This window comes from Struthio camelus, chromosome 9, assembly GCF_040807025.1.
Source record: "Struthio camelus isolate bStrCam1 chromosome 9, bStrCam1.hap1, whole genome shotgun sequence".
Classification (NCBI taxonomy): Eukaryota; Metazoa; Chordata; class Aves; order Struthioniformes; family Struthionidae; genus Struthio; species Struthio camelus.
The window spans coordinates 14,642,762-14,662,900 of record NC_090950.1 but is presented as its reverse complement, the minus strand read 5'-3'; the positions used below and the strand labels follow the sequence as shown (position 1 = coordinate 14,662,900).

General features: G+C 44.6%; 1 long non-coding RNA gene across 1 annotated transcript in view; it reads right to left on the bottom strand.

Moving 5' to 3' along the window:
* Positions 1 to 838: 838 nt before the first annotated feature.
* LOC104144644 (uncharacterized) overlaps positions 839 to 20,139 on the bottom strand; it is a 210,887-nt gene continuing 191,586 nt past the window's right edge. Inside the window, exons 3-7 of the long non-coding RNA XR_011142930.1 lie at positions 17,905 to 18,091; positions 16,562 to 16,719; positions 12,561 to 12,606; positions 3,527 to 8,422; positions 839 to 1,873 (exon numbers count right to left, since the gene is read on the bottom strand). This is a non-coding gene — a long non-coding RNA (uncharacterized lncRNA). The remainder of the gene's footprint in view (positions 1,874 to 3,526; positions 8,423 to 12,560; positions 12,607 to 16,561; positions 16,720 to 17,904; positions 18,092 to 20,139) is intronic.

The window sequence follows — 20,139 nt, the reverse complement described above, 5'->3', positions numbered from 1 at the left end:
CTGATGTCTTCCTTCTGGGCAACAAATCATTCTCCTCTTTAACTGGGAGAGCATTACGTGCACGGTCTATGCAGACACTGGGGTTTTTTTTTTTGTTAAAAACGGAGCGTCACAAACATTTTTCTGAACGGTTTACGCAACGTCCTCGGGTGCTCAGGCCGTGCCGGCGAGCCCGGCCGCTCTCAGGCCTCACTGCGGCGTTAAACGCTTCGTGGGGCGCGAGGGCAGCGGAGTCACGCCGTCAGAGACGCTTCAGCCACCCTCGCTGGACGGCGGGTCGTGGCACGGCCCGGTCTCCGCCGCGCCGCCGGCCGGGCTCCTCCAACACCTCCGGGGGGCCGGCGCGGGCCCGCGGGGCGCCCGCCCGGGTGCTGGGCCGGGTCCAGAGGCGCGCGGGGGAGGCAGCACTTCCCAGACAGGAGGAGAGTGTGCTCCTCAGAGACCAGGATTTTGAAACCACAGATCACCTCAGACCAGTGAAATGAATGAGCTTGGTGAAATACGTAGTCCTAGGTAGCCCGAGCGTAAGTGTCAGCCGTGGGGGAATTTTAAGAGAAGATCATGAGGAAATTCAGGATGATACCTTCAGCTCTTCCATTCATGTTTTTAAGCTGATGGGCTAAGTGGGACTTAAAATGTCTGCTAAGAACATGGCACGTGACTAAAGCCACTCCCTGGTTTACAGATCCCTGCAAGGAAGCGGTGCAGCCGGGCCCGTCCGGGGGAGGAGGTCGGTGCGGGCTGGGTGCTGGGAGGCGAGGAGCCCCGGCTGCTCCTTCCGCCCGCGGCGCTTCTCCACCGCCTCCGGCCGGGAGGTGCCAAGAGCAGCGGTGGCCTCGTGTGCCGTGCGGCCGCCGGCCGCTGAGGTATTTTTTCCAGGAACGGCCTCCACGTCCAGCACGTCAGCTGGCTCCCGGGGAGCAGTGCTTCGGGGCTGGCTGTGGGGCAGTTATGCAACTTTCGGGCAAGGCGGCGCACGGGCGCGAGAGCAGCCAGGGCCTCTGTCCCGGCGGCGGCGACAAAAACGGGCAGCTTTTCTGCGCTGACGGGGCTGGAGGAGGCGAGCGTGCACGGGAGGAGGTTCGGGTTTAGCGGCCGCGTCTAGACGGGCCCCGCTCGCACCCGATCCCCGTGGCCGCTGTTTCCAGGTAGTCATTAAGAAAAAAGCTCGCTGTAGCTTGGACAAATCACGTCTGTTGTGAAACAGCGCGATTTTTGTCCGTTTTGCATGCTGTTCCTCTGTGTGTTCTGGACAGCCAGCCGCGGACAGCCTGACGGCACAGGAAACGCTGGCGCAGCGCAGCTCCAAGGCTCTCCCACCGGCACCCTGCTGGGGCGAGCGGGACCGCAAGGGACGCCGTAGCTGACCACCTCAACTACAGCTCCTCTCTCTCGGCAAACCCTCTTTATTCCCCTAATCCACCCCTTTCTGCTAGTGCAAACAGTGCTCAGTGTGGCAGAAGCGTTGCAGAAAGTTGTGTAGGAAGAGCCTGGCTCTCCCGCTCCGGTACAGGCATTTTTCGGCGGTGCCAGCTGTGCTGGACGAGGATGGCCAGCCCACGGCGGTCCTTGGTAGCATCCCGTGCACCCACGCTGCCGGGGCGCACGGCCCCTAGGGATTCCCAGGACGTTATGAACTCCAGGCTGAAAGGACTCCTGTTTCCCAGGTAATGATCTGCAGCCACGTCATCTGGCAAATAACGCCACTGGCCTTTAAATAATTTGAAGAATAATAAAATTTTCTGTATATGACCAACTCTGTAGCTATAAAAGGCTTGTTTTAAAGACAGGTTTAAAGAGTCTCAGTTTTCTTGGCAGATTTCTTAGGTCAGGATGCACCTTCAGTCACTGCAGTAACTTTCTGTCCAGCTGTCTGGGGAGGGTAGAGAGCAGAGGACAGAGCAAATTCAGGAGCTGAACATTTTCAAATGAAGACCAATTTGCCAAGAGCCCAAGCCAATGTGAGGGAAAATGCCTGCAGCCAGCGGGGAGAGGGACTTCACCCTCCCAGCCTTTACCTCCAGCTCCTGAACAGTCCCATATATAAAAGCTCTTACTCTTACATTGTGCATGGTCTAGAATATCATAAAATTGTCTAGAATATCATAAAATCAGTTTCCGCAGATTAGGAACAGATGCATTTTATCAGTGCATGTGAGCCCACTGGAACTCATTTTGTTTTAGGTATCTTTAAATGGGAGTGACAATGATACAGGTGAGACCAACCCGTGCAATGAAACTGTTTTCAGTGAACAGGCAGACACTGGCCATTGAGTGTTTTTCCCTGTTTGCTTAATAACAACACCTTGTATAACATGCTCTACTTCTGTCATGTGTTACAATCTGTGATTTCGGAAAAAACAACATGCAATCTGTTTGAGCCTTAAAGGGTTTCGGTTTGTTCAAATTATCACATGTATGTTATTTTCTTGCAGCAGAAAATCCTTATCCTTTGTTGCAGTGGATATTTTACTACATTCAGAAAAACTGAACTGGCTTTCAGCAAATGCCATGTGGCTTTTGAATCAGGAGGAAATAAAATAACTTGGTATGTTGTCCTCATATTACAACGGGGACATTACGGTTGCAGATCACACATTCTGGAGTTTGCTCGTTTCTATTGCGTATATCGAACCGGGGATACGTTATTTGAGTGGCCCTCAGTGTGCTTCTCAGTCAGAACTTCACCCCAGTTCAGAACTAAATGTGCAGGCAATGGCAACCTGCGTGTGGTGTATGTTCCTAGAAGCATAAATGACTTTTAAAATGTCCATATAACTACGCATGGGTGCTAGAAACGCAAGCTGCTTTGGGTGCGTTACGCAGTGTTAACTTGTCATTTTATATTAGCCATGTTTCTCCTGAGAAGCTATTCCTCCATTTGAAGAAGAAAGTTAGGGAAAGCTTTTCAAGTCTGAACAAAGCAGGAGTGTGCAATTTTCGGGTTACCTAGTCCTCATGTCCTTTTATGAAAGCCACAGTAATGCAGGTGATGATAGGGTGCTAAACACAGCCTAGCGACTGGATTAATCTCATTTAGATATCTGGGTGCTGATTCAACAAAATACGTAAGGTGCTTACTTTAAACCGGAACTGATAGTGTATTTAAGATTAGACATGCACTTCTGCCTTGTTGAAATAGGAACATTCCTCTTGTAATTACTCTCACAGCACCCACAGCTGATTTTGATTAAGCTTTTAATATAATTAACTTTCAAAACCATAGCAGGTCTCCAGGTGCTCATATCCGCAGCATTTTGGAACAAACATTAGCCTCCAATCTTTCTACCATCTTCCTAGAGAAAACGTTAGGCGGCAGGGATTACAAACACATTCATGTCGGCCAAGTACCTGAACCATCAGTACAAAGGCAGAGAACAGCACGAGGTGATCTTTCTCCCGGGAGCCATCTTGCTATACTGCAACCATGATTTCCACTGCAGTTTTAAGATTCACTTTCCATTTACTTTGTGTTCAAATTAGTAATGAGTTCAAGTGGGAAGTGTCCCCGACTAGGCTCTCTCACCGGATCTATGTTGACTGCACACCACCAATGGCACGGAAAAGTGCCAAGGTCAGAGGTGCTGACACGCTGGTGGTTACATGAGCCTGGCGTCTCCATCCTTCCCAGCGCGGCGGGGGCGGCTGGCCCCCTTCCCACCAGCGGTCCTGGCTAGCAGCCCTGGACAGAGGGAGCCGCTGCTCTGGTTCTGGGCTGGCGGTGAAGGCTGAGGCTGGAGTCTGACGTGGTCACGGGGCAACACGTAGGGCAGCTGCAAACAGAGCAAAGTAAAGTACGTCCAGGAGCCGGCGCTGGCAGCACGAGGCTGGGACAAAGTGCAGCGGGAGGGTCCGAAGGCGGAATACAGGATGGAAAGACACCGGGGATGCGAACCAGGAACTACCTCCAGCGTTCAGGGTTGGACCCTTTTGGTTTATTGGTTTTGGTTTTGCATTTTTTTATTAAACCCTCTCTTCCTTACCTCACCTGCAAACAGGATATTACCAAAGGAATACCCGTCATCAATTGCCCGTCTCAAAGTTGAAGCAATCTGCTAACTGCTTACTGAGTTGGAGTGAGCTGTTGGTCTTTCCTAGTCTGGTTTTACTAATTCAAAGTATGTCTGGGCCAGCCCCATGCTGTCCCTGAGGGACAGCTTTTTGGATGGTGTAAATGCAGGTAGCTGCTGTGCACTTTCCAATCTGCGAGAGACACTGCCCGCAGAAAGTATAGACAGTTTCAGTACTTTACAGACACAGCAGAAATTATAGATATTTTGGGAAGGCCTCTTCCACAGCCTCCCAGGAAAGACTGTTTTTTTTTCTTTACCGTTACCATTTTCCTACAGTAAGATATACCTCCGGTCAGCTGCCCTGGTTAACGTGCCTGTTAGCTTTTTCCTGTCACAGCCGCTGACTTGCTGGATTTCTTCATGCCACCACTGAACGTCCCACTAATGCTTTCAGTCACTTGCTACCTTCTCGACTCACTCACTTTTTGAGATTTCTGGGTTCCTTGGCTGAGCACCTGCCTGGCCTCAGTACGTGGCCCTGTCTGTGTGTTGCACAGTGGTGGGGGCAAGTGCTGCTCTGTGTGCAATAATTCATGTCTTTTCTGTCAATGCCAATCGGACTCCCCCGGGTAAGCGTACGGAGAGCGCCTGCTTGCTGCAAAATGGTGTCTCAGTCCCAGGAGCTTCGGGGACCTGCTCATCCTCCCAGGCCAGTAATGGTGTCTCCGTGGAGGAAGGGCCTGTGGCGTGCAGGCTGGTGTCATCCCTCGTGTCCTGCTCCCCTGCAGGTTTGCTGGCAGAGGTAAGAGTATCTCTTTCTACTTGCCTTTCCTGACTTGCCATATCAACATATGAGGAGGCAGAACTGGTCAGAGGTATTTATGCTTATCCCTTCATTAATGACAGAGCAATCTCATGGGCAGGCAGAAGAAAGCAAGGGGAAGGGGGAGATAGCTGAATAATTCTGGTGTGGTAATATGCTATTTTCTTATATAAATATTAATCATCTCCCTAGGAGTTGCGATTGAATGCAAACACAGAATTTATTGGCTTTTTTTTTTCTTAAGCCATGTTAACAGAAGCACAAGCAGGGGAATCTCTGTGACAACTGTGACCACCAGAAAATTAATTAGGATTCTGTATCTCTAGTGCTGGTGTCTTAAGGCTCTTTGCTTCTTTGGATTAAATTGCATTAAACTCTTTATTAAACAGAACAGGCAGCTTGGCACTGGAATCAAGCCCACATCTGCACCTGGATTTTTCCTATTAAAAGTGGACAGAGCAAAAAGAATGCTAAATCCTTTTATCCATGATTCAAGATGTACTAGGCAGGACACAGCATATTTTCTTTTTTAACGTTTATAATTTTGGGTATTTACCTTCCCTGGGTTTACGGTGTTTTTTTGTTGTTGTTTATTTTGGAGTGTTTTTGTGGGTTTTTTTTTTTTAATATTTGGAACACATCCTTTTGTATCAATTGCCTGTCTGAGATCCCAGGATGAATGTTTTTCTTGTATTTTAATGAAGCTGAAGTTAACATGGGCATGTTTGTTTAACAACAACAATGTACACAACTCTGTGCATGTGAAGGCGTCTTTGTTCGTGTACCACCGTCATCAATTCTTTCAGCAGGATCAGGGAATAAAGCTGTGTTAGTTAACATCTGATGCAGCTGGAAAAGGAAGCATTGAACCTGAACTTCCTCTCATTTATGCTGCTATAACACATGAGTAACTCCCTCTAAGTCAGCTGAGTTGTATCAGAAAAGAGGGAATTTGGCTAACATTATTCAAGGTCTTGCATAAACGAGAGCGATATTTGCATCTGTTTTAAGAATCAAGTCTTGACCACTGAAGTTACTGAACTTTTGGCAGCAAGTCTGCAGGGAGCAATAATGACAGGGTAGTTAAAAAAAAAAAAGGGGGTGGGGGGAAGAAAAAAGAAAGAAGGAAGTATTATTCAGGTTTCAGAAGGTGTCACCAGGCACATCATCCTTTCTCTCCATTCAATAGCTAGCTTCTTGCCGATTGCAGTTTTTGACAGTAGATGAAGAAGTCTGAGTAACAAACACAGCCAGTCTCACCCAAACTGTGAGGCTCCAGGAGAGCTGGGTGGTTTCTGAGGCGTGGATGCCGTCCTTTCCTCATGTTGGCTTGTGAAGGTGAGAAGTTGAGGTTAATTCAGTCCCTGGACTAAGATTTGAGGGCTAGGGATGTAACTGCCAGCTCTGTCACAGATTTCTACCTCGGAAGCTTGAGGCACGCGCTGTGCTGGGCCTTTCCACGGAGCAAGGAGAAGTCAGCTGTACCCTTCTCTCCGGCTCTGCTCCTCGCCTGTTTGCCAATAGGAGCAACATTTCCAGACTCACACCGCCCACTGCCACGGCTATCTAATCTGTAAATAACGCAAGGCAGGAATCACCCCTTCATTTGCACTATTTCCAGTGTGTTGGGTCTTGATCTCATTTGGGGTTTGGGGGGCATCACCCTAACACAACTAAATGCGATGGCAACTGCTGTGTCCTGCATACCCTCCCGGAGCCTGGGCATCTTCCAGCCCCAGCCAGCTCAGCAGAGCCTTCCTCTGTGTATGGGCTACATGGTGCGGCGTGCAGTTTTGAGGTAACTATTAAAACATTATTTCTTTCACAAAAAGACCATCAGCTTTTCTTTTAAAACTCTTAATACTAAAATAGTATTTCTGAGACACATTCTCCTGTACCATTTGTTTTAAGGGAACAACTGATTTGCCTTTGCTGTTGCAGGGAAGAGAGAGAGAAGCAGTTATGTGGTGGTTGCTAACATTTGGAAGTTGAAGTGTTTGTCTGAAAATTGTATTCATTCTTCTGCAAAAGTGGCTGGATTAGCATCCCAGTTTCTCACTGAACAACTATGCATCCTGCAATTAAATAGAAGGGGGAAAGAGCACTGGCAACTTCTGTACGTGCTGAGGCGTTGCAGCTGCTTTAGAGTAGTCTTCAACAACTGTTGCCCCAGAGCCAGGACAGCCCCAGAGATGCAGAGTGTGAGAACAGAGAGATAAAAAACACTGTACTCCTGTGCTGTTCAATAATGTGTCTTTTCTCTTTAGATTAATGCATTCCAAGTATAACCCGGGGTGCTGTATTAAACTGTCAGGTCACGGCAGGGAGCTAACTGGTCCTGAGTGCATCGAGCTGCCGCCTCAGCAAAGCAGGAGCAGTGCCTCTAGTTCCCAAGTTAACTACTTCCAAATACCAATGGGAATAAAATATGTTGCTGCTGGATGTGGGGAAGTTTGTAGCCCATTTTGTGGATAGAGGTTACATGGAGACTTCCAGCCCTCATGAAATCATTTCAGCCATTTCAGTTATGAGACCACAGCCTCAAAATGTATCTGTTCAGTCACAGGGTGAATTAGGCTGTAGGGGGGCGCTGGCTGCATTATTGACAGTGCCGACTGGGAAACGGGGCACAAACTGGGGCATTTGTAACCCGCGGGCAGGTCTGCGAGCTCGGGGGCTCCCAAGCCCCGGCCGCGGGCTGGCAGCACCCTGCAGGGGCGTCAGGGTGCGCGCTGTCCTCCGGCTGGACTGCCCCTCACCTGAGAAATGGTCCTATTGGCAGAAAACATTACCTTTGTTGAATCTTCAGGCTTGTAGGAGTCAGGCTTTTGTTTCCAACACAGTGAGAAGACGTGAGGCGAGATGAGCGTCATCAGCCGCCTTCATATTTTCTCCTCAGCTGCTCCGCGGCAGAGGCGGGTTATCGGTGCCGAGCTGACGCAGAGAGGCGCGTGCCCCGCACCCGGGGCGCATCGCGGGGCTGGACGCTGTCTCGCACCCTCTGCCACAGTGCAGACTGTAACAGGGCATCGCTCGCCGCCGTACGCTTGCGTCTCGCCCTCCTCAGGAAAGCACACAGGAGACCGTGCACGCGCTGATCGCACGTCTTGCACTGGCTGAGGGAGCAGGTGAAGTAAGACAAACCACTCGCATTTGGGACCATGCTGCAGTCGACCAGAAAATGCTTCTCCCAGGTGCAAGTGACTTCATAACACAAGGCAGTGGAAAGGCAGGATTAAGATTTAAACCTCACAGATCCGAACACCACACTAAATTAAAGCCAACGATACCTGCTGTGCATTTAATCAAATGATGACTTCATCAAGAAAAGCTTTGATTTTTCCTCTATAGCTTTTTCTACGTTATGTTTCAATATTCTCTGGCAGCAATCTCCCTCTGCTTACCACAGTGCGATGCCCTCTTTGGAAAGACTTTTGATATTTTTGGGAAGCATTTATATATTTCTACTATTAATGCCACAGTTCACTAAATATTTTAATTTCTGATTCACTTAGGTCTGGCACTCACCCAACATGAACATCGTTAAGTCTCAGGAATGATACTCAATTTTGAGAGAATCCCAAACCTGGCAAGGTAAGGACATGAAGATCTCATTAAACATAGGAAGGCAACATGTTGTTGTTTGGTTTGTAGTTTAACAGTATTCTTTCCTAACAGCTTCTTAACTAGTGGTTTTGGTCTCATACAACAAAATCAGTCATGATTCTAAGAACAGTAAAGCTTTGCCTGAGTAAAGCAATGAATGTCATTTACTGTAAGCTCAAAGTCCCCAGACTGTATACACAAGAAACGTGTATAATTCACTGAAATAATGTGAATTCCTCAAGGGGGACTCTACTCACTCTCAGCAGTCCATTGAGGCACAGAAAGAGCAGAGATACAAAAAAATAAATAAAAAAATAAAACAGATGCAAACTGAAAGGCAAGAGGTAAAGTATGCTTGAAAAAACAGAGAATAAATTATTACATTAATTCCCTTAGACTACCATTTTCACACCTGTGCCTGATTTACTTGGTACCTGGCCAAAACTGGCATTCATCATCAATACCATTTGGCTGGTCATAGGAATTATCGCTTTTCCTTCATTACTGTACATAAAATAAACCCTTCACTTAGTTTCCTGCTGTTTATTATTTATTTGGACAGGGTCATCTATGAACTCCTCTCTCTTTTTTTTAAAAGATAAAATATAATGATTTCACATGCTGTAAATCACAATAGTAAGCATATGATTGTTCAATTTTATGTCTTACAGTAATGCCATCCCACATTGAATGATGTGGCTGCAATTCTTCTGTGATATTGTTTAATGATTCCATAAAATATCTGCATGGTACCCTGGGATATTGATAATCTTTAATCGTAATGCCAGAAACAGAGGGCATAATTAATAATATGAGTCACATCAAGCAACTTGAAGCTCTATGTTCTTCCCAAGTGCATTTTAGTTTTCTATTTGTATATCAAGGTGTCGGTGCACATAAATAATATTGGCTTGATGTAACCAGACCTGGTCTGGTTTTTGAGAGGTGTGAAAAGCAGTTTAAATATTGCACAAGTTATTTGTTATTATATGCTGAAGGCTTTCCTGGGCTTTCGAGCTGGAGGCTGGCCTTTCGAGCTTGGACTCTCCCCTGCTAGCCCCGCAGCACGGTCCTGGTGGGATTTCGGCTCTCCGTGACGGGCAGCGATGATACCAGGCTGGCCCAAACTCAGGTCACGGAGGCTGCTGTCCCTGAAGCCTCGCACCCAGTTGCAGAGCACATCCTTGTGTTTGTTTCAAATAACTCATTTTCTCATGATAACAGCAAGGTGATGACAGCTCCCTGAGAGGATGCAGTGCACGTTTTATGAGCCTGTGCTCAAAATCAATCAATGGAGAGCTTTTTTTTTCCAAGACGAGGACAGATCGTTAGACTATTTTTAGGTGCTTAGACAGAGACAGACCTTGTGGGATTTTCTGAGCCCTTCTGGGAGATACATGCCGCTCTGTATTTGCTTGACCTGGTCTACCACGTAAAGCTGGGAATCAAATTATGTCCGGAGTTCAGTTTATAACCTGGTTACGTCTCTTAGACGTGCACAAGATCCCTCTGTGCTGTGCCACGCTTACCCCGTGTTCAACAGCTATTCCTGGTAAGTCTTGTTATGCTTTTGCAGCTGGTGATGTGGGGGGAAAAAAAAACAAACAAACCCAAAAGCACAAAACTCAGAAGCATGATTTCATGAACAAACCAATATTCTTATCTACACACAGATGTGATGAAAGCAATGCTCAGTGATTGCTCTGCTTCAGTCAGATATAGCAGTTACCACGTTGTAGTATTTTTAGATCTTGTGATTACTTTCTGGTCTAGAAACAGCATGGGGAAATAAACAGTTCTCTGCTGTAGCAGCAGCGGTAAGTAACGATTTCTAACTGGGACTCGCTGCAGGTGAGCACTGTTGACAGCTGAAACACCAATTAAAGAGAAGATGGGGCACTGTAGAGTGTTCGAGCATCAAATCTCGTAGCTGATAGTGCTGGGAAAAGAATTAGTTTTTATTAGTACGAAAAAAGTATTTCAAGTGCTTCTGAGAGCACTCTGAGGCAGTGAGGATGTCAGGCCACTAACATGTGGGGATGTGCAGTTTTTAGGGTATGTTTGGCAATATATGAGGCCAGACTTACAGATCCATGAGATGGCTAGTTGGTGCATCTGGTCTAGAGGGCAGCCTGGCAACCTTTTTTAGTGTGCAATGCAAATGTGCTCAGAGTTGTCCAGCATTACTCTTCGATGGGATATTGCCACCAATGGTATTTGTTGTTTAACAGTAGGTCCTTTTAGTGTAAGCCCAGAGAGTTTTGCCAAGCTCCTCATGTTTACCTCGGTACAGTTGTAAATTCCTGATCTCCTTTATGTTAAAAAATAGCCAGTGTAAATATTATGAAAGCAATGATACTGAAAAGCTTGCAGGCTGGGGGTTTGTGTGTTTCTACAGGGTCTGGATCACCTGTACTTCTTGGAAAGCTGCTGGAGAGAAGGAAGCCCGCTGCAAAGGTTAAGGGCAGAGGGGGCTCTTCCTTAAGTGGGGCTTGCTGGTACGCCAGCACTAATGTGCTTTTGGTCTCACAGAAGTTATTTTGTTAAACCATAATGGAGACCACTATAAGAAACAACACTGGCATCAGACATTACCTAGTGCGCCCAGATTTTAATCAGTGTTAGGTGTCCTGTTTTCCAGTACCATTCCAGCTGTGTCTGCATTTACTGCTATTACTTGTCATATTTCCACTCCATATTTCACTGTATTTGAACTCCTGACAGTGCAGTGATGTTTCACTATATTTGCTCCATTTTCCTATCTCAAAACTACTATCTAACTATCTCAAAACTACTTTAACTATATTAATCTATGTAATCTACAATGCTAATTGTGTTTGGGTACTTATTATCCAAATATGTGTGGCTTGCCAAATGATAAAAGGAATAAATCTTATGTTACTGCTTGTACCAAAACAGTCACCCAGGAATTCAGTATATGCTTTGGCTACTGATGCAGTACCGAAATATGTACAAACAAATCACACCACTGCCACTTAATCTGCTGTCATAAACCTCAACATTTCCAATCTGTATCTCAGTGAATTATTAGTAATTATGTAAAACAGCTAAACTTTTGCCAACATTGCACAGAAAAATATGGCCAAATATAGCAAATCCATGACAAAATTTATTTTTTTTCAGGCAGCGTTATCTATTGTAAACATCATCAGCTTAACGAGCACAGATAGTACTCATTTAGCTGAACACTCCTGGTGCCTATACTCTCCAGTTCCATGGCAGTTTCAGACTCATCCCAGATAATGACCTCGTGTAACTGAACAGGATTTTTTTTTCCAGTGGTATCAATAAGGTACCTTCAAATCTGATGGACAATGAATGGAGACAGTGAGCCTCTGTATTACAAGAGATTAGTGACACAAGCTCAGAAAGGTTTGTGATGGGCAGTGATTTATCCACTCACAGCTAGTGAGAAGGTACAATTTTGTGAGACAAGAAACTATCAAGCTGCATATCTGGCCACATGGCCATAACTTCTGGAATTCAGCTATGCTATATGGGTAACTTAGATTTCTGCTGCCTAAAATTCCTATTCAAAAACATTTTCTGGAAAAATATTAGGTGCAGAACAAAGACTAATAGTAGATGTGAGCGTGTGTATTTCTTATAGTGTATATACACATACCTGAGTAGAATATCTTATTCTTGTGAAACCTGGGCAAATACGGGGGGGGAAAAAAAGCATTTAATTGGATCAAAGTCTGTTAAATGAATATTTCTATATAAATGAAAAAAAAACAGTAACATTCAGTTACAACTTGTTCCTAAGAATGAATTTGGTACAGACAAGAAACGAGTCCTGGCGTTATTAGGAGGATTATTTATTATTTGCTGATGGCCATTAACGTCTTCAGTGATTTGCATACAGGAGACAGCTCAGCTTCCTCTCTTGCAGCGATTACAACCTAAATCTATCCTTGGCAGCATACCTCAGACATAACACACTAAATTCAACACCATGGTAGATAAATAGCCAAACAGTTAAGACCTTTAGATAGGATTTTATCTGCAGCATATATTAGCCTTTTTAACAAGATCAGGCTCCTCTTAATATAAACAACAAACAAACTTGAATACTGGTCCATTAAAGGTAATACCTCAGTAATATCCTCAGAATGGGCTTGTTTTCCCTCCTGATGACAGCTAAAACCAGAGAGAGGAACAAAAAGCAAAGAAAACACAAATTACTCCACAGCAAAAGAATCACCAAACCTCACCTGGGGATGAGGCTGCAGTCTCAGGCTTCGGCTTCATATTAGATCTTATTTTCTCCTAATTAGTTTGACATTTTTGGCTGAAATGACCTACAGCAGGATGAAGAATGCCCAGGGACAGGATGCAAACCTTTTGCTGCTTGCTTGCTTGCTTTTTTCCTTTCTTTCTTTCCTTTTCTCCTTCTCTCTCTCTCCTTCCCTCTCTTGCCTTTTCTTTTTCCTTTCTTCTTTCCTTCTTTCCTTCCTTCTCTTTCACTCCTTTCTTCTCTTTCCTTCCCTCCTGCTCCTGGGCTAGTTCCTCAGCACTGAGTTTCCTCCCATCAGGGGACCCACCGGGCTGAGCGTGGTGGCCAGGTCAGTCGTTGTGCTGCTGCACGGTGGGGCTGCAGCTGGGGGTCTGCTCCCACCTTGCTCACCAGCTGCACTGAGACCTGCACAGAGGTGTCTGCCCTTGGACCCCGGCCCGAGTGCGCGAGGCCTCTGCTGAGCTCATACCATTTCTTCTGTACTATCCTAACATCCGTGTGCAAAGCCTACCTCACCCCATGTCTATCTGCAAATCTGAAATAATTTTTCTCTGTGTCAATATTATTTAAATTATAATATATTTTGCATTTTTATTGCCAGGCATTATTAACAGGGATTAATCAGGACAGGAAAGTGTAGTTGGTACTCATCAGTCCACTTTCCTAACACAAGTGTTGGAGCTGCCTTTTATTAATCATTCCAAAATCGAGACCAGCTCAGAACATCTATTTTTTCTTTTCAGCTCATCACACTGTGGAAGCCAGGTGGCATTTGCAGCCAGCATCTCAGCTGTGTCCTCATTAAACTCTGCAGCCACTCTGTGGCTGTGAGGGTTGAATGTATAATCAATTTTTCACAGCATCATAACACAAATAAATAATACAAATAAAGCACGTAGCTAATTTAAATTTTTACAGTCTCCGTTTGCACAAGATGTGATATTATTTCTAAAAGAGGAGTCAGAATAACATTTACAGACTTGGTAGAAGAAAGACAACTAAGTCTGGATTTCTCCCAAAATAACATGTCCCAAGCAGGTGACATTTTCACATCTTTAACTCTGAGCATGTACATTCATTCAGAAATCTGTCCTGGCTCCTCTCCTTCCCTCAGGAAGATTCTCCTTCCTTAAATCTTTTGTTTAGCACCTAAACCTGAATTGCCTGATGTCTGAAAGTACAGCTGTGCTGAGACAACGGCAACAGCCAGCGTTCCAGGAAAATAGCTGCCATTTACCTGCTCGGGCTCAGCCTTCGACAACTATTTGGTCCTAGCATTTATCTGAATGGAGATCTCTCCACATTCTCAGACGTTTCTTTATTTTAGCAGTAGGCCATGCTGCAAAATGCTGGAGCAGGCAGAGTTTGTTTGCTAGAGACCGGGCGGTTTCAGGAGCACTTTGCATGCGCCGATGGCTCTCAGCAGGCTCCGGGGTCCCCACAGCAGTCGACCCCCCAAGGAGGGGGACAGTCACTTGGACCTTTGCATTCTTCTCTTGCACTAGCTGCATTTTATTTAGAGTCTCTTTTTCATCAGTCTAGCTTTGAATGGATGATTATCTGATTATTGCTGCCTGCCAGAAGCAGCACAGTATCTAACTGCATAGAAACGTTAGTGGCATTTTCCGTTATTAGTTCTGTCACATTCTTGGTACCTTCATGTGGCAGTGCTGCTGATATTTCATAGAAGACTTGGCATGCCTCCAGGGGCTGCTGCTGCCCTGCCTTCCAAACAGGTAACCTCTCTGGAGGTTTGGAAAGCACCCAAAAGCACTGTTTTGGGGATTGCAGTAAGAGAAATACTCTAACATGCTCATGCTGTTGACTTGAAGGGGAGCTGAAAGCAGAGTTCAGATGTGCACCCTCCACATCACTCCTAGAAAAGCAGGACAAGGTGTCAGGCCATCAGCAGTGGATTCCCTCGGAGACAGCCTGACGGAGGAAGGAGAGGCAGGACCTGAGCGCAAGGCCGTTGCACGGACCTGGCAAGGCTGCAGCTCTGCATTGCCTTGGGACTTCTCCAGGGCTGAGCATCTCTGAGGGATGGTCACCTTGGGGTTTTGCAGAACAAAAGTCCGTGATTCAGCCATCGTTAGCTAGTTTATTTCTGCAAATTAATTACAGAGCACTTTTAAAGTATTCTGTAATATTATGATGGGCTTCTGTTTAAGTAAAAGCAGCTTAAGCAGTCTTGTGAACAGCAGTACCTGTTCAATGGAGTATATGTCTGAAGTGCTTTTCTTTATCCTGAGCCAAGTATGAACAGTGATTGTCCATAGATCTATACTACTTTTAATGACACGGCGCTTTTCAGGCTGCTGAAAATTCACTCAAGTAGTTTCATACCTAAGGGCCACACTTCCAAAAGTATATTAATCTTTTTTTTTTTGCCAGTTTCCCATTTCAAAATGTGGTTCTCACATTTTCCTTTTCGTGGCCGCTTGGATTGGCCGCTCCTAAAACTCAGACTTGTCTTAGAAAATGTTAACTCAGCTGCTGCTGTACTTTCTCGTCAGTAGTTGCCTGATTCAATTGCTTCTCAAGTATATTTCACACATCGGAAAGCTTAAATTCACTTTCCTTTCCTAAGGTCTACTTTAATGAATGGAGAAATTAACAACAACATCATATTGAATTTAGCTCAGCATTTTTCCTCAGGCTTGCTTTCGCCTAGACTTCCTCTTGAAATAGCCTGCACTCTGTATTACCTTGCTAGAGACAGCTATATTTGTCTATCTTAAATCTGTGAGGGCTCAGTGAACTGGAAGAAGATACTTAATATTCCTTGATACCAGCACGTGGCAAGTGGTTGACTTTTTTTTCTCAGCAGAACACCCCTGTCCCTTACAGTCTCTGATATAGCACAGAAACATGACAGTTAACCTTCAGGTTTTTATCACAACTGAACTCTTAAAAATGATGCTGTTATTCATCAATGAGTGTCATAAGCCAGATCAAAACTGAGCAAATTTCTAGAATTTGCCTCCTGTCCATTAGTGATCCAGAGCTTGGGACCTTTTTTCAAAATGTACAGTTTTATATTCATGTGTGTGCGGGTGTGTGCATATCTATGCATATACATACATACATACATACATACATACATATATATATATATATATATATATATATATATATATATATATGACAATATGAAAATTTTAGACATGAAAACTTTTTTTTGTTTTAGTGCTGTAAACAAGTATGGTTCTACAGGTCTTTTGAATATGTATTTGCTTTTATCAGCACACTGAAGAATGCTTTTTTCCGCTATATATTTCTTTCTCCTAGTAACAGAAGCAGATTTTTTTGATTTGTCCAGCCATTGTCTGGTACAGTAATATGACTCATCCCCAGAATCCCAGGATATAGAGTAAATCATCTGCAATCCACATTTACGGCCAATCCTTCTCAATAACATAGTCCCCAAAAGAACTAATCATTTTCTTTAGGAGAAAGTGAGTATTTTTCCTTTGGAAATGTCTTCAGTGGTCACTGAATACCTTTCCTGTTCACTTTTGAAAGAACGCAATTAAATACCTGATTAGATCTGTCAGTGCAGCCCAGAGAGTCTGCCTAGGAGAGCGGCAGTGCATAATACCTTTTTATGGAAGCAAATGGCTAATTTACACCAGGGATCCATCAACCACATTATGCTGTTTTAACAATCAACCCAACCAAACGCTGAATGGTATTTTAAATATTTTTAATTAATGGTATTCCACTTTTCTCCTCAAAAGGAAAAATTTTTATTTGCCAGGTGGTCACATAGTTCAGATATTTTCCGCTGTCCGTGGGGCTGCAACTGGTTAAAGCAGTTGCAGGAACAGCGTTTATCTGGCCTGGAGAAATACTCACCGCTGGCTTCTCCCAGCCTGCAGCCCCACTGCGGGCGCCTCGCACACTCCTGAGCAGTGGTCCTGGTGCCTGAGGGATGCAGGACGAGGTCCCAGCGGCAGCCGCGGTCCTGGGCTCCATACCGGTGCCGGGCGTTCGCCTGAGCTGCACGGGGTGGGCTGGGGACAGACAGGTTTTGCCAGCCCTCCCTTGGTTTACGTGCCAGTGACTTTTGCCCACCCCTTTTGCTGTAAAAGGCACCAAGCAGTTTTATCATTCACATTTTGGGTTTGCTGTTTTTCTTTTATTTTTTTGGAGGCGCTGACCTGTAACAGTTTGGGAACTATTGAAATACCTATTCACGCTGCAGAGATCTGGTCAATAGAAATTTCTGGGCATCAAGGCTGTCAATAAAACTGCCTTTGCCAAATAAGTAAGGGAAGAAATACAACCTCATCCATTCTGCTAGATTCAGGCTTTCTTCCCCCAAAAGTTGTATGATCCTATCAGACAAATTTTAATTGATTTTCCAGTGATTCTGAGGGAAAGTGGAGTGCAATAAACATGTAAAACAGAAGTACAGAGTGGTCATCTAAATAAGTTGTTTGTAACTTATTTAATAACTGTAAACATCATATTATTTCTTAGTTTATTTTGAATGTTGTTTTGTCTGCCTTTAATAGTTTCATTAATAGCAAGCTTTAGCTGCTCCGGGGTGGTTTATATATGTACATAAGTACTGATTTCATTAGTTTTAGCATATGCTGGATTTGTGCACTAGCATAAAGTTGTAAGTTGGATAAAATTGTAAAATATAGGTGGCATTTACACACCCAATAGGGTAAAAGACACTTGTTTGAAGCCTTCACTTAAATATTTAATTACTTCACTCACATTTAGATGTATTTACCCTTTAAAAGAATGTTTTTACTGTTGCAGAGTTATTTTTCTGTTGTTACCCCTACAATTAATCACCGCAGAGCTTGTAGGTTAGCCACTGCAGTCGCTTTTTAGGAGTGCTTTTTAGGAGTCACTTTTTTTCACAGACTGTTGTCTCTCATGGTATCCCTGGGGAGCATCCCAAAAATCCCCAATTCCAGGAATCCAAGAAAGTGAGTTTATCATAAGACTTACTGTTTGATCATTGCGTACCCCCCCACCCCAAGGATACTGTAGAGCCAGATGCCGCAAACGTGCTACTCGAGCCAAAGCTTTGACTAGCCCCCATGCCATGACGGGGAGGCCCACCGTTCCCTCAGCCAATGGTGAACCCATCCTGTTACCTCTTGGTAATTCCTTGACTTCCCCCCCCATGCGTTTGCAATAGGGTCTGTCTCTGACTTTGTGTGGCAGGCTCTTCTTACCTGCGAGTGCGAAGAGGTAATGAGGTTTCTGCTTGGTGTCAGCGACGCCAGGAGCGGTGGCTCGTTTTCAGCATTGGCAGGGAGCTGCCGGCAATGAACCTCGGTGGTGACAGCTAGCCCTGTTGACCTCCGCTCAGACAGACTCGGCTCCGGGGCAGCAGGCGGCCACGAATTTGTACTTAAAATCCTGGATGTGAATACAAATAAGGCTGTTGTAAGTCACCATAGGCAAGTGAAGAAAAACTGAATGGTGTTTGCTGATATTTATAGACTCTGGGGAAGGAAATTTTCAGAAGTGCTGAACGGTGACCTCTGTGCTTTGAAAGCAATGGCAGCTTTATTGCTTGTTTCAGTGGCAAGGTAGGTCAGCCCTGAGCCCTCTTTCCCTCTCCTTCCCTTCCAGCCAGTGCTGAGAAACACCACTGGCTTTTTATCATAGTGGTGAATGTGGTTTTGGGTATTCATGAATATTTGTGTGTGTGTGTGTGTTTGAGGTCTCTGCAGTGTGAGATATGGAGGTGGAACCTGGCCCCTAGCAAGGAATTTTAGAAAGGGCTGATCATCACAAAGGATTTTTTTAAGCACTCCTCAGACCAGTATGTAGACACTGAACAGATTGCTTCATCCTCCTTGGACAAATGTTGCAGCTGCTTGGAAACATATAGCAGCTGCAGATGATCCTTGAGAAAGGAAGGGAAGCACAGAGTGCCTTCTCTTCTGACTTTCCAGGGTATTTAAAACAGGCTGGATTAAATTACTGATTAGTACTGTCATCAGCACACAAAGGTTAATATTCTTCTCTGCCCAATAATGCCAGGAGCCCTTTCTACCAGTACAGTCTATGGTCTCTGTTCTTTGTTCACTTTGGGAGCTGCAACATTAGCAGCCAGGTAATCTTTCTTTGCCATGTGGATATGTTGGTACTAAAGAGTTGATCACTTTCCCAGTCATTAGCTGGTTAATCCATGTCAATCTTAACTGGCCAAGTACGAAACTCATGGCTAAAAACACCGTGTTGGGATGCCTAAATTCCCATCAATAAAAATATCTGGGCATCTCAATGTTTACTGGGCATATGATTATTGAAGTCCTGAGAGTACACTGCTGATCAGGAACCTTAACTCCCATCCTGCACAAGAGCTTATGTCTCCTGCTGCCCTGGATGTAGGTCCTGGCCAGACACTCTCTTTGGTACTCCAAACAGCAGCCAACGTGGGGTAGGGTATTGCTTTTTGTGGGTCATGGTGTTAGGCATGTTGTTTTTCCTGTGGCTGGAACCTCACTCAAGGCTATAGATTCTTGTAAGTAGCAAGATAACAAGATTTGGGTGTTGCAGTGCTGATCTTAAATTTCACTCATGGATCTAGGTCCTCTTTCTTTCCATTTATTTTCATATTTCTGATATGAAAGACAAACTGTAAGTATGTTCGGAACACCAGCTTGTTATGGTTGAGTAAATTAAATATAGTGGATTTTGATAAGAGTTAATTATTTTGAGGAGATAAATTTGTAACATCATTAACTTGAGATCATTCAAGGGACAAGGGAATTAGCAGTATGCATTATGAAGTGAATTAAATGTATCCATCAGCAATGATTTTTGCCTTTATTATAGTGTGTGTGCAGATTCTCAGGCCTTTGATGATATCTAGATCTATTAATCAATTTAATGTTCATTCAAGGTGAACAGAAGGAGAAAACCAAGAGTTATTTCAAATTTGATATTAGTCACGAGTTGAATGCTATGGTCCAATAATTATGTTTGAATGGTATCTCCCTTTGTTAGCCAGTCAGGAGACATTGCATTTCATTAAATGGGATTACTGGGTCGTGACATCCACCGTTTTGTGAATAGCATTTGATCAAGGAGAATAAAATGAAATAACCTTCAGACAAGGTTGCCAGCACACAAAGACATCTTAAATGAAAACAGCTTGCCTGTGGAGCAAATCCAACAACACTCATGCAAAATTTTCTTAGTCTGTAAAGGAAAGACGCTTAACTGTAGAGTCATAGAACAAGTTCAGAACTGAAAAAAAAAAAAGACTTTCATCTTTTATACATCAAAGGTACTACTCCACATGGGCTCAATACAGTGAACAATGCGGAGGTGCACTCTTCCTGCTAAATAGACATTCAGCTTTTACTCCTAACTCTCAATGTGATTTATCTAAGGAAGCCATGGGTTATACTGCTGCCTTGTCTGCCAGATCTGGGGTTGACACTACCCTCTCT